Source organism: Macrotis lagotis, chromosome X, assembly GCF_037893015.1.
Source record: "Macrotis lagotis isolate mMagLag1 chromosome X, bilby.v1.9.chrom.fasta, whole genome shotgun sequence".
Classification (NCBI taxonomy): Eukaryota; Metazoa; Chordata; class Mammalia; order Peramelemorphia; family Peramelidae; genus Macrotis; species Macrotis lagotis.
The window spans coordinates 261,570,038-261,585,036 of record NC_133666.1 but is presented as its reverse complement, the minus strand read 5'-3'; the positions used below and the strand labels follow the sequence as shown (position 1 = coordinate 261,585,036).

The 14,999-nt window shown below is 38.8% G+C and overlaps 1 protein-coding gene across 2 annotated transcripts in view; it reads right to left on the bottom strand.

The window, feature by feature from the left end:
- ELOVL7 (ELOVL fatty acid elongase 7) overlaps positions 1-14,682 on the bottom strand; it is a 108,563-nt gene extending 93,881 nt beyond the window's left edge. Inside the window, exon 1 of one of the 2 annotated variants that reach the window (XM_074199975.1) lies at positions 14,614-14,682. The gene's annotated coding sequence lies outside the window, so the exon portion shown is untranslated. Of the gene's footprint in view, positions 1-14,550 lie in introns of both variants that reach the window. The other variant, XM_074199974.1, reaches the window with a different exon arrangement.
- Positions 14,683-14,999: the final 317 nt, after the last annotated feature.

Below are 14,999 nucleotides of genomic sequence, written 5' to 3'. Positions count from 1 at the left end.
TGGTATTTCTGCAAGATTTAAAAAATTCTCAATTATTTGTTCCCTTCTTGATGTATGAGTACATAAACGTTCTCTCTCATTAACAACATAACTGGAGAGATATTTTTACATTTAAAGTAGATTATGTAGATTGTGGTAAAAGTAATTTATTAGCTGTTTAAAAGTTTGTTATATGGAGGATGAACAGGGTCCAAATCTATAATTTGGGCCTTGACTCAATTTATTCACAAAGTCACTCCATCTCTTATCTTATTGAATTTTTAATCTACTACTAATTAGCTAAGGCAGATGGGAAGGCAGCTGTCTATAAGTAGCCATCAGTATAGTTTTTATTTAGTGATGAACATCAGCAGCAATTAGCTAAGTAAAATTAGCTATATGTCCATTCAATAGACACCTGATTGATATTAACCAATGAATATAATGGACATTGGTATTTGAATCTTGGATCTCCTGCAGTCTTCAGACTGAAACTCTTTGGGTCTCAGTTTTACTGTCTGTAATATATAAAACATGAACACTATTTTTGCCAACTTCACATTACAAGTGTTGGAATTTTTTCATTATACTTCCATGTCTTAATTGAGATTGCCTATGTTTCTTTTATAAATTTAAGGTGGAGTCTCTGATGGCAAGAGTGGACCTATGATTCTTTTTTTTTTAGATTTTTTTTTTGTAAGGCAAATGGAGTTTAAGTGGCTTGCCCAAGGCCACACAGCTAGGTAATTATTAAGTGTCTGAGGCCGGATTTGAACCCAGGTACTCCTGACTCCAGGGCCGATACTCTATCCACTGTGCCACCTAGCCTCCTGGACCTATGATTCTTACAGGAAAAAGACTGGGAAGATACAGAGCTTCTTTTTTCTTGCTTCAAGACTAAGCTCAAAGCCCAAGTTCTGCAGGCTTTCTCATCTATCTAGCTGCTAATACTTCCCTCTTTCATAATGACTTCCATTTGCACTTATATATTTGCATATACCTAATTATAAATATCACCTCTCCCATTACAGTGTATGTTCTGTGAGAACAGGGATCATGTTTTTGTCCTTTGTATCAGTCATTTTATTTATTTATTTGTTTGTTTGTTTATTTGTTTATTAGGTTTTTGCAAGGCAAATGGGGTTAAGTGGCTTGCCCAAGGCCACACAGCGAGGTAATTATTAAGTGTCTGAGACAGGATTTGAACCCAGGTACTCCTGACTCCGGGGCAGTGCTTTATCCACTATGCCACTATGCATTTATTAAGTATCTACTATGCACTATGCACTGTGCTGAGCTTAGGAGATACAAAGAGCAAAAGAAAATCTTTGCTTTCAAAAAAGCCCACAGTCAAATGGGGAAGATATCTTATGTGAAAGGTTTTAGCTTTGTGTCAGGGGAAAGGTCACTTGGTTCTTACAGTACAGTAGCAAGGCAGATGGCAATCTCTCTTTTTTAATGGCATTTTCACTGATAAAACCCTAACTTTTTTTATATCAAACCACTTGACAATGCCAATTAAGAGTTGAGTGATGAGTTTTCTTTTCTAGGCTCTTGCAGGATCAGTTGCCAGGCTGCATCTCCACAAGGACTATTTTTCAGGATGATGACTGAGGGCATGGGGCTGGAGGCATTGCCAATTCCAAGGCTCTTTTTTGAGTTCTGGGCTGTCTCCATTAGAATCTGAGGGAAGACACTGATCAAAGTAGTAGTGGTTTGACTTGCCTGGCACATGCTGCCTCCTGTCTTTCTGTAAGGGTGTCTTAATGCTTCAGCAAGGAACCTTAAGATGCCTAAGTTGTTTTGCCCATCCTGAAAGTTGCAGTTGGTAGAAATGGTTGGTCCCTTCTCTACATAAATATCAACCTACCATTCTCTCCATGACTGATGGCTATACAGGTATCAGGATCAGTGGTCACAGCAGAGTTTTTGCATTTATCTGTCAGATGATGGCACTTTGTCAGCAAGGCAGCTAGAGGCAGAATGAGGATGGAGGATGGAAGATGGAGGAAGACCTGAATTTAAATCTGATCGCAGATACTACTAGTTGTATGACCCTGGGAAAGTCACTTAACCCTGTTTGCCTCAATTTTTCATCAGGAAAATGAGCTGGAGAATGAAATGGCAAATCACTCCAAGTACCTCTGCCAGGAAACCTCAACTGGAGTCATGAAGAGTCTGAACCACCTGAAATGACTAAACAGCAGCATCAGGTAGCAGAAAGGAAGATAGGCCTTCTCTCCACATTAATTATTTTTCTGCCTCCTTGATGCTGTGGGAAGGTCTGTGCTGGAGGCAGTCTGAGGGTGAAGTAGACACTGCAAGACTCTAGGCTTAGGGTCTTGAGTTGTCTTCTTCAGGATCTGAAGAGATATGGTAGTGAAGGTGGTAATGATAACCTGACTTTCCCTTCTCCATTTCTCTCTCTCTCTCTCTCTCTCTCTCTCTCTCTCTCTCAAGCCCTGCAGCTTCAGTTAAACTAGCTTGTCTGTCTTATGCTTCTATTCTTTCTCTCTCCTGAGCTTAGTAACAGTGCCTGGAACATTAACTAACTGCTAGAAAATAATTGTTAAAGCCTAATCCAGTCTACTATTGAATATTTGTTTATTATATGCCAAATGAGAAAGAATGAAGGAGAGATAAAAGCAGAAAAAAGAAAAAGTGAGAATAAACAAACTCCTCTATGATATCATAGAAACCACAGAGAGTTGTGATAGAGAATCTCCAATTTCTATTCCCCAACTCATTCACTTATGTGAACCTTGAGTAAGATACATCTCTCTTTGGGAACTTGATTTTCTCACTTTCTCACTTTCTTTTTTGAAAGAAGTATGTGCAACAGGTGCTTTTTCAGGTGCTTTTCTAGCTCTAATACTCAATATTCTATCAATTTTTAAAAATAAAAATATCACAGTCATAAGAGACACAGAAACAGATTAAGGGAATTTAGAAGTTACAATTTATTTATACTCTTTCATTTTTTGTCTTTCCACCATTTAACCTTGATCTGTACTTTTAACTTTTTCTTGTCAACTTAGAAAACAGGAACTTATTAAATCTTCAATAAAGGTCACTTAATTGTTATTTGTGTCTAGAATTAGAAATGTTATGAAAGATTATATTTGCCAGCTTCACTTACAAAGTCTCGAGGAATTTTTCAAGTTTAAAGACTTTAGCTAATGCTATAATTCACATTTTTGGCTTCAGTTCATATGTTGTTTTTAAACTCCCTAAAAGGCCCTGTATCCTAACACTTTATTAAATCTAAAAATCACAGGATGATAAACAAAAACAATTTTAAAATAAGGAAAACTGGTATTTTGACTCAATATATTCCTATTCTAAATGATTTTCTTAAAAGTTTTTCATTATTAGAGTCACAGGAAGAAGAAAAGGGCCTTAGAAATCACCACATTCCTAGAATGGTTGAAAGTTCCAATGATCAACAGGCAGAGGAGCTTACAACACAAAGGGGTCTCATTTTCCATAGACACAGTCCCTTCAAAAACAACAATTCAGTCCACTTTGGAACTAAAGCATACCATTAAAAATGGATGTTTAACCAACCGGGAAACAAATTTCTCTGGCCATAGAAAGCTTTGGCACCAAACTTGGGGCAGGATACAGGGAATAATAAAAGTTCCTGTCATTTCAAATAAATAATATAGTTGTTGATGTAGTCCTTCAATTTATTTATCTGAAAGGTTCTAAGTATTTGGCAGTGAGTGGGTGGTAGCAAAAGGGACTTGGAATTAGGAAGAACTAGGTTTGTTTCCTGTCTCCCACATATCAGTGAGGTGATCTTGGAGGAATTATTTACTATCAGCCTCAATTTTGTCACTTGAAAAAATGGGTATAATAACACCTACAAAACTTCTCAAACTATCAGGACTGAGGAAGACTTGAAATTGGTTAGCAAATGTAAGAGGGCTATTAAAACGTCAGTTTTTTGTAAGTGCTTTAGTGTATATCCTAATATACATTTTAAAAGGAACAAAGAGGGTCATTCAGAAGAAATTAGTCATTCCCATGAACTTCACAAAGTATTTATTAGGGTTTCTTTTAAGGTAATCTTCATACATCCCAGTAAATAAGAGATTAAAAGATATAAACAAACAGTTCCCAAAAAAAAGAACTGAAAAATATTGACAATCATAGGAAAAAGATATCCCAAATTCTTAATAAGAGAAATGCCATTCATAAACTCAGGCTTTACCTTCACCCTAAAGTTGGCAAATAAGGCAAAGGATGGCAATAGTCAATATTGGAGGAGTTATGGAAAAAAGAGGCAAATACATCATAGGCAAAGCTGTGAATTGATTTAATCGTTCTGGAAAGCAAATTGAAATTATACTAAGAAAGTGAAGAAAATATCCATGCCCTTTGACCAAGAGATCTCAAAGTTGGGTATATAAGATCAAAAGACAGAAACAATTAAACCAAAATTTTTATAGCAGCATTTCTCATACAGCAAACAATTGGAAACAAAGTAGATGTCCAATAATTTAAAAAATGTCTAAACAAAGTATAATATTTGAATGCAACAGACTATTACTGTTATATAAGTTATAGCAATTATGAATACAGAAATGTACATAGTTAATAGCTAATATATAATAGCTAACACCTAAAGTGCTAGGCACCTTACAAATTTTATCTCATTTGATCTTCAGAACAACCTGGGAGTAGGTGTTATTATTATTATCCTCATTTTACAGATGAGGAAACTGAGGTAATTAGAGGTGAAGTGATTTGCCTAGGATCACACAGTGTCAGGTTGCATTTGAACTCAGACCTGGAGCTCTATCTACTGTGTCACTTAGATTTCTATGAAGTAAAACAAGCAGAACCCAGAATAGAAATAGTGACAACAAAAACACTACATATACCATGAGATTCAGCTGATGTATAGATTAGGTTGTGGTTTTTTTTGGGGGGGGGGCGGGGGGGCTTGCAAAGCAATGAGGTTAAGAGATTTGCCAAAGCTCACACAGATAGATAATTATTAAGTGTCTGAGGCTAGATTTTAACTCAGGTCCTCCCTGACTCCAGGGCCAGTGCTCTAACCACTGCCCCACCTAGATGCACCAGTGTTGATTAGTTTTGCTGAAATGCCTTTTTTCCTCTCTCTTTTTTGTTCTTTGTTACAAGGGATAGCTCTCTTTGTAAGGGAGGGGAGAATTATGAATTTTGAAATTAAGGAAATGTAAAAACAGTTAAAAAATAAAGCAATAGATATTAACTGAATGTCTAAAACATGAGATCAGAGAACCAGTTATAATTACTTATACAGACTGATGAAGAAAAAAATTAAAAATAAAGTTGATTGACCAGTGGTAAAGATAATTGCTAATCCTGTCACTTTAATTAGCTGCTTAAATGGTACTTGCAACTACTTTCAAACTTTAAATTTCTTAAGTTGTAAGAAATTAGCTTTAAACAAACACATAGCTAGAAGACATGGAATTCTTCAAAAGGCAGAGGCCTGGGCAGTCCTCCAAAAGGCAAGATTCAAAAAATATACCTTTAGTTAATGTTAAGTACCATATTTTACTTAGTTTTTTCCTCTCTTTTGATTGCCTGAGTCCTGGTTCTCTACTAAATTCAATCTCCAGCTTCTTGATCCCATTTATACTCCCTACCCCTTACTTCTTGAGTAATAGTGATAAATTTGATCTGAGGTCATCTATCCATCTATTCTTTTTTTTCACTATTCAGTGAAAGTGTCAGGAGGAATTACAAGAGACTGCAAGAGGGTGTCTAAGTCTGGACAGTTGATTCAGAGAGAAAACACAAAGCAATTTGCAAATGAGTAAAGCATAGGGATTACTATTAGGGATTGCTTTCTTGTGCAATTTCCCTTTCAGGATCTAAGTGCCTTTGGCCCCAGAGATGAAGTAAATACTACAGAGTTTGCTATCAGCCTATGGAAGGAAGGAGCAAGCTATTAAAGGGGGGAGAGAGAGAGAGAGAGAGAGAGAGAGAGAGAGAGAGAGAGAGAGAGAGAGAGAGAGAGAGAGAGAGAGAGAGACATCAACCTGTAACCAGGAACTTTAGATAACTGTCTGCTTTAGTGAAGAGAATGCACTTCTACTTTTAGGAAGGCATGTGCCCTAACAGAAGAACTGGGTTTTGGCAAAATGAAATGACTTTAAGAGTATGTATTGTAACATGTTGTCCTGCCCCAAACTGAAAGCCAGTGATTTTCTAGCATCCTGAAACATATTCATGCTAATAGGGTCTTTGAGAAAATCCAATCCAAGGTTTTTCATTTTACAATCGAGGAAAATAAAACAAAAAGAAAACAAGAAATCTCACAATGTAACTCAAGGTCTTTCATTCAAGGATTCATGCTACAAGTCCAGAAACTCTGTGTGCATGTGTATATGGGTGCATGTGTGACTATAGATATGTGTTATATATCTGTGTGAGTGGGCATGTGGGGGGAGGGTTGTATGAGTGTGTTAGTGTGTATGTATATATGAGTGTTTATGTATGTATTTGTGTGAGTATGTTGTGTGTAGGATGGAGATTTTGGAAAAAACACTCTTTTCTAAAGAAAAAATCATAAAATTGATGTGAAGAATAGCAAATATATTTTTAAAAAACCATTTTCCTGTAGAGCTTAATATTAAAGTCAATCCTTGACACATTTTGATTTGTGAAGCAAATGGTTCTGTAACTCAGATTTCTCACTGTCATCTATTCACTTATTTATTAAGCATTTCCACAATGTAAGTCAATGTAAGGAATGAATAAAACACGCCTAATTTTTTTACATGTATTTGTAAAATACAAATAAGAGAAACAATGTGGAGGATGGCCTTGGTACCAGAAAGGCTAAATGCAGCCTTTGCTAAGTTCATGTTATATTATCCACGGCAAGTCCTTTAACCCCTTATCATCCCTACACAATTCTCTGAGACTCTAAGTTAGTTACAGATATGGATTAGTGAAGGGAATTTATCTATCCAGAGTTCAGTACACAAATGAAATCATAGGTCGCATATATATATATATATATATATATATATATATATATATATCAGAGAGATGGAGTAAGATGGACAAAAAGAAATTAGGAACTATTTCAGGGAAGACTACAAGTTTAATTAAACCTAGTACAAATTAAACATGTGCTGATTTCCACGTGAGTAATGATTTATTACAAATTCTCAGTCTGGGAATTCCAACTTTGGAAGGGCAAACATCTTCAAAAATATATATGCCAAGTCAAACAGTTGTCACTTACACACTTATGTACTTCTCCTCATACATAATAAAGTATATGGTTTAACACTAATTCTTTTTTTTTGTTTTTTTCAAGGCAATGGGGTTAAGTGACTTACCCAAGGTCACACATCTAGGTAAACATTAAGTGGCTGAGGCTGGATTTGAACTCAGGTTATCCTGACTCCTGGGCCAGTGCTCTATCCACCTAGCTATCCCCAACACTATCTCTTTAAACATATTTTTGAATAAATTTTAATTCTCAAAGATTAGAGAAAAATATGTATGCCTTGGGGCAGCTAGGTGGTGCAGTGCATAGAGCACCAGTCCTAGAGTCAAGAGAACCTGAGTTCAAATCTGACCTCAGACACTTAATAATTACCTAGCTGTGTGACCTTGGACAAGTCACTTAACCCCACTGCCTTGCAAAAAAAATAAGTATGCCTTATGTGTGGGTTTTGTGTTTTCCATATAAAGATATGAGCTTCTAAGATGATTTTTAACTTGATCAGAATGAATAAACACTACTAAATTTTTGTTTAATTATCATTCTCTAAATATAATGAATGCATTTTTCAATGATACCTCTATCAATGAAGAGGACTTTTTTGTTTTCAAAATTTCTATTAGCAAGAATAGAAAGCCTTTAGAAGATAGGCAATGTCTTCTAGGATGTCAGATAGGGAGATAGAATTAAAGAGTGACTAAAATATTAGATGCATCAGAAAACAGAATATATGAATCACAGATTTATAGCTGAAAGAAATTGTAGCCCAATATCATTATTTTACAGATGAGGCGATTGAGTCTCAGAGATGTTACTACTTAGCCAGGATCACAGATGAGAGCCTAAGGCTCTAAGCACAAGAAACAGGATTTGAATGCAGGTCAGTTTAAAAATTGCTCTCTGACTTCCAGATTAGCAATTTTTCCACTACACCACTTCCATCCTTTTGTCTTGCTATAGAAATAGAAAATGTGGGAAATGCTTGTAAACTTGTACCCCATGCCTGGAATGTTCTTACTCCTCCTTTCCACATTCTGGGTTCTCCAAAGTCTCTTAATTCTAGCACCTTCTCTCTATTGATTTTCCCCAATTTATCCTGTACTTATGTTTGCACCTTGTTGTTTTCATGTTATCTCAGTCTGGGGGACTGAGCTACTTGAGAGGAGTCTGTGTGTATGCCTATATGTGTGTGTGTGTGTGCAGATGAGCATGCTTCATTTTGTTTGCTTGTCTTTGCCTTCTCTTTTTATCTTTAGCACTTAGCATAGTGCCTAACACATAGTAGGGGTGGGAAGGAAACAAACATTTATTATTCACCTAGTAGTTGAGAGGTGCTGGGTTAATCGATAGGTTACCATTATCTCATTTGATAGCAGGCACTTAATAAATGATGATTGACTAAACTGACTCTGAATAGACTTGGGGTCCAATCAGACCTTAATTCAAATGTGGGCTTAATTATTTCCTAGCTATTAGAACTTGGACAAATCACTTAACTGCTGCCTGCCTCAGTAAAATGGAAATAAGAGCATCTATCATCCAGAAAGGTTTTATAAATATGTCCCAGATATTTAGAAAGTGCTTTATAAATGCTAGATACTATCATTATTATTATTATTATTATTATTGCCTGTGTTAATAACTTCTACCTCAACTTGCTTTGGGAATTTAAGCTATTATTAGTTGGGGACATGGAAGTTCCAAATCTAGAAGTATTAGTAAGTATAATTAAATGACAAAATGTGCCATTTAACAATATATACATGGAAGATGACAAATGAGAAAAAATAAAATGTACTTGATTTTACAGTAAAAATTTAATGGAAATGGGACCTAAGATAGATTTTGTATTTGTTGGCTAAAGAATGATAGGCTTGAGAAGCATTTCATAAAATTATTTTGAACAACCACAATATCTAGTCAGCACAGTCCTCAACAAGTATTAGTTTGAACAAAACAAAATTATAAAAGCCAGTACCCACACAAAATACACATTCATGCCAACAGACAAGTTTCCTGCCTTTGAAATTTTCCTATCGATATCAGCATATCAGCACTACCTTTCTGATCTTTCAAGTCCACAGCATCATAGCAATGCCTTTCTCTCCCTGACACAACAAAAGCTGATTTTTAAGGAGTTTACTTTTCTCTAGGTGTGTGGTACTTAAGAGCAACACAGACAAGCCCAGTTAACTCTTCACATAACCAAACTCTTACTTCCATCAAAAGCTCTTAGCATCTACAGAATTCTCCACTTCAGTGATCTCTCAACAGTAAGTACAGAGTTAGTCACTATCACTTTTAATGTTGTGCCTTAGTGCTTACTAGGATCATCTCCAATTTATACTGTTTACATTTAACTGTGAATTTCTTGAGATAAGGGACTGGGTGTTTTTTTTGTTTTGTTTTGTTTTGGATGGGGGCAGGAGGAAGATGGAGGTATAGGGCTGGGGTTGACTTACCCCCCTTCCTTTATAGCCTCAACCTTAGCACAGTTCACAGTTGTTCAGTCCTTTTTCAGTTGTGTCCAACTCTTTATGACCCTTTTTTGGAGTTTTTTAAGCAAAAATATTGAGAGTGGTTGCCTATTGACTGATTGACTTGACTGGCTTCAATGAGTTCTCATCAAGCTCTGCCTGAAGTAATTATGTTCCTTATTGCACTCTGCTCTGCTAATTTCAAATAAATGGGGTAGTCCCCACTCTTTCTGACTCTTTTCTTCTCTCTTCATGTGGCTGCCATATCTTCCTTTTTGGTTTCTTCTGATCTGGCTTCTAATGCTCCAAATCAGGGCCTCTTCATAAGTAGTGATCAATCTCTAACTGAAGATGAAAAATCCAAACCCAGCTATAATATAAAAAATATTATACGGTAGTCCCTCAAAAATTCATGTATGTATATTTTCTTCATTTATAACCTTTAAAACCCTGAAAAGAATTATATGTTAATAAGCTGATGAAAAGAATTCAATGCCACCTCCTTCATGCAGTATTCACATCACTGAATTAGGTTTTCACTCAATTTGTGACTCTCTTCAAGCATTTATAGCTGAGACACTGTGCTCTTCTTAATCTGCTTTCAGTCATGTTTCTCAAGAAAATGGAAAATGAATAGAAACAGGAGAACATTGTATTCAATAACAAAGTTTTGTTTTAAGAGTGACTTCGAGAAAATAAGACTATTACAAATACTCAAATGAATTGCAAAGGACTTATGAAGAAAGAAGCTACCTGCATCCACAGAAAGAACTGATAGAAATTTATATTTAATAATTTTGCATATAGGGATATTGCTATTTGACAATGATAGTCATCTCTGGGGAGTGAGGGGGAAAAAAAAGGAAAAGAAAAGAAAAAAAGTTCTACTGAACTGTTGGCCCATGAATTGTAGGTAATTCTTTCATTCTCTCTCTCCATATAATCCATATCCCCGATGCTTTCTTTTTCCCCAAACCTCCAAGCCCAATTATATGTTCCTCATATCCTTCAAAACCTAGATTAAACCCCACATCTTTCAGGAAGTTTCTCATTTTCAACCCAACTGACTTCCCTGCTTCACTCAATACATTCCCTAAAGAACACCAATTTGCCTTTCATCATCTATAAACATTTATAGAGCACTAATTATTCATAAGATACTGTACTAGCTAGGTCCTAGGAATCAAAGAATCCCAAACTGGCACAGTGAACGAGATAGAAGAACCAGGTTCAAGTTCCAATTCTGCTGTTTATCACCTATGCAACTTTGGTGAAGTCATGTCATATCTCCCAGTCTCCTTAGGAAGTCTCAGTTTTGTCACTCACCAGAAGGAAAGTTGGGCAAGTCTGAACCTCAGATTTCTTTTCTGTAAAATGAAATGGGTTAGACTCAATAATCTCTAAAGCCCCTTCCAGCCCTGACAATCTATTAATTTACAGATCTAGCCCAAAACAGTCTTTTTACAGAGAAGGAACATGAGGACATCAGGATTAAATATCAAGTATACATTTCTTGCTTCTATATGACAGAACTAGAATTCTGACTTTTTCTCAAATAATTTATAGTATTGCTGCAGAGACAGAACACAACACTAAACAGTACCTGAGACTTATCAGATAAAAATGACAGGCATTTGGGTGCCACTAGAGATCACTAGGGAGATCATAAAAGGATGACTTGGTGAAAGAAGGCCTGTTTGCAGAAAAAAAAATGACGTTTGGAATCAGAGTCCTAGGCCTTTGGAGAACAGGAGAGCATTCTAAAATCATTTTAGTGAATATCTAGTAATTGAATTTAGTTGTAAGAGAGAGAAGGAAAGTGAGATAAAGTTGAAAAGGTAGCTTACAGCCAGAGTTTGGAATATCTTAATTGCTAAACTAAGGAGGTTTGTCTTACAGAAAACCTTGTCACTGAATGCATTTAATCAAGGGAACAACATGATCAGACCTGTACTCTCTTCCTGCAATCTTCTAAGATTATTTAGAAACTGTGTTATGATTACTTTGAAAGAGACTATCAAGGAGACCAATGACAAGACTATTACAATAGCCCAGAAAATGAAAATTAGGACCTGAATTGGAGTTGTGACCGCATGATTGAAGAGTAGAGGACCTATGAAGGATGTAGACCTAACATGACTTGGACAATGACTGGGATTTAGAAGTAAAGGGAGAGGGAAGAGTCAAGGATGAGTTAGAAATTTGGAGTCTGTGAGGATAGTGGACAATGCCAGCTCTAGAATTAAGGATGTTGGGAGAAGGGAAAAATTTTGAAAGAAACATTAGTTTCAGATGTGTCAATTTTGAAGTAGTGAAAAACTATACAGATCAAGATGTTGAATATACAATTGGAGATTCAGGAATGAAGATAGGAGAGAGAGAAATAATCACTATACCGATCTGGGAATCATCTGCAAAAAAAAGCAAAGATGGAATGAAATGGAATGAATCCTCTTCATTCTCTCTCCTTTCCAATCAAACTGACTTGAGAGTCACCTCAAGCCTCTGTACCTTTGTTCAGTGTGTTGCAATCCCACTTCACTTTTGTCTTTCTATATCCTAGGCTTTTCTACATAGCACTGCTGAAGTATCACTTCTTATATAGCGGGGTTCTCTAGATAACTCCAGTTATTAGAACTCTTTCTCACTTCAAATTATTTTAAGTTTATTACCCTTGTTATTTACTTGTATTCCCATGATATCCCTATGTAGAATGTAAGTTCTTTGAGGACAGGGACTGTTTAGCTTTTTTGTCTCCAGCTCCCAGGTGCCTAAAACATAGTAGACATTTAATAAGTATTTGGTCAATTAAATGAGAGTGGGCATAACATGATTACCAAGGGAAAGAAGAAAGGGCTAAAGATAGAGTTTTGAGGGGATAACCATGGTTAATTGATTGGGAGGAGTAATTAGCCAAAACTGAAGCTAGCTGGTAGACATGAAGAAAACCAGGAGAGAGCAGTGTTAAGAGAGTAAAGGGAGAAAATGGTATCAAGAAGAAAGGAGAAATTGGTGCCAACAATAAAGGCACTATTATATACCAGTTTGCCTGCAGTGAAGGGTCCAAATAAGAATGAAGTGTGAGATGAAGTAGTAAAATTATGTTAAATTCATATTCTGGAGTGCCTTGTACCTGAAGTTATAGAGTTCAGATTTTATTCAGTAAGATGGAGACTTTTTAAAGCAGGAAAGTTTTATGTACACAGTACATAAAGGCAGTAGCATTAGGGTTTATTGGAATGGAAGACCAATTAGGAGACAATTCAAGTTCAAAGTGATAAAGGTAGTAATAGAATGGGTAGGAGCAACAGAAAAAGGGAGAACCATTACAATTGGATCAACAGGACTTAAATAATAGGATTTGAGGTATTGGGGGGAAGGGGGGAGCAGACTAAGGTAATAGAGTCAAAGATGACTCCAAGCTTTCAAATGTTGCTTTTGAGAAACCACAAAAAGAGAAACCAAGGAAGAGAAAGGAAGGGAGAGCTAATAGATTTGAAAACCATTAGGGAAGGCTAGAAAGAAAACTAAGAAAAAAGCCAGGAGATTTGGCAATTAAGCAAGGTGGTTGGAGAGAACCTTGGAGGGAACAATTCCAGGACACTTGGAAAAGGCAACCAAACCTCAAGGAGATGAAGAGAGAATGTGTTAAGGAAATTAGAATGAGTCCCAAGAATAGAACATTCTTTTTAAAGAAAGTTTGTGATAAAAATATGTATATGTGTGTGTGTGTGTGTGTGTGTGTGTTCATTTATCCCTTTAAGGTTCCCTTTTATTTATCTCAAAGAGTAGAGTAACAGAATGGTGTCTTTGTGTGATAAGAAGGGTCAACGGAAAATGTATCCAAGATAGGGGAAACATCAGGAAATTTAGGGCAGAAATAAAGGCCCCAATGAGGAAGAATACTTCTTTGGGGAGAATATCTTAAATTGTCTTGAGTACTTGGCTTAGGCAAATGGATTTTGAACTTCTCAAAGATTGGTTGCCTTTTCCTTCACATTGTACACACACATGTGTAGCTAAGACAATGCTCTGTGCCTGGTAGACACTATTTAACAAAACGGGCACTTTGCCTTATCCAAGAATTTGGGGGGGGGGGAGCAACAACTCTTTTCCCATCTCCCATCTCTGGCATGACCAGTTTTACAAGTAAAAGCTCAACATCCTCCTCCTCCTCTAGGCAGGATGCAGTTCGGGGAGCCAAAGAAACTGCCCGGTGCCAAGTACTCCGCCCAAAGTAGATTCCGGGCCGCCGGAGCACAAAGGGACCGGGAAAGGGAAGGGAAGCCGGGGCGTCCTGACGATCTTGGGGGCAAAAGGGAGGCCGAGAGAGAGTGTCGGTCACGGCAGCGGCCAGAGCGCGGCGACCTGTGAAGGGCAAGGACAAGGGCAAGGCTGGCCGGGCGCCTCGCCTCGCCCGGGCCCCGCGCGCTTGGAAGCCTGGGGCCGGCGCCGCGCGGGGGCACTCCCGAGAGCGCGAGACCCGCCCCGCCGCAGCCCACCGAACTTCCCTCCCGGGCTCCCCGTTGCCGCAGGGGGGCTGCCACATCGACCTGTCCATAGATTCCTTCGGGACGGGCGCGAGAGGAGGGAGCGGGGAGGAAGCAGGCGCGCGCCGCGTTCCGCCTCGGGGCCCCCCACCCCGGACCCCTCTGCCCCCCACCCCACCCCCTGCGACGCAGTAGCACCTCGGGTTCCTCTCGGGCTTCAGCGGAGCCGCCCTCGGGTCTCCCCCACCCCGTACGCGAGCCCCTTTCCCATTCACCCCGGAACCCGGGCATCCCACGCTCGGGGCACCTGGGTCCGCCAGGTGACTCTGTTCCCCTTCTGTCCCGACCCCCCGCTCAGGTCCCGCACCTCGGGGGGAGATCCCGCAGCCGGAGAAAGTTGGTTTCCCACCCCAGGAAAGGGAGCACTCACGGGCTGGCGGGGCGCAGCGGAGCGGGGAGGCCGTGCGGAGCGCTGGGCTCGGGAAGCGGGGCAGAGCCGAGGGAGAGCAGCGGAGCGCGCGGCCCTGGATTTAAGGGAGTTGCTCTGCCGGCCTCCTCACAGCGGCCCCTGCCGCCCTCACACAGGACCCGCGGGGGAAAAACAAAATAAAAAAAAATAAAACCAAGAATAAGGGGAGGAGAAAACCCAGCCCAGGGAGTCACTAGCCCGGTTCTCCCTCCCACCCCGTAGCGTGACACGGGAGGCGGCGTAGCCCAGCCCAGCCCGTCCGGGCGCGGCCAGGTACGCGGGCAGAGAGACGAGAGACCTCCTGGGGGCCTCAGCTCCTAAAGAAACGGAGCCAGAGCGGGGCCCCG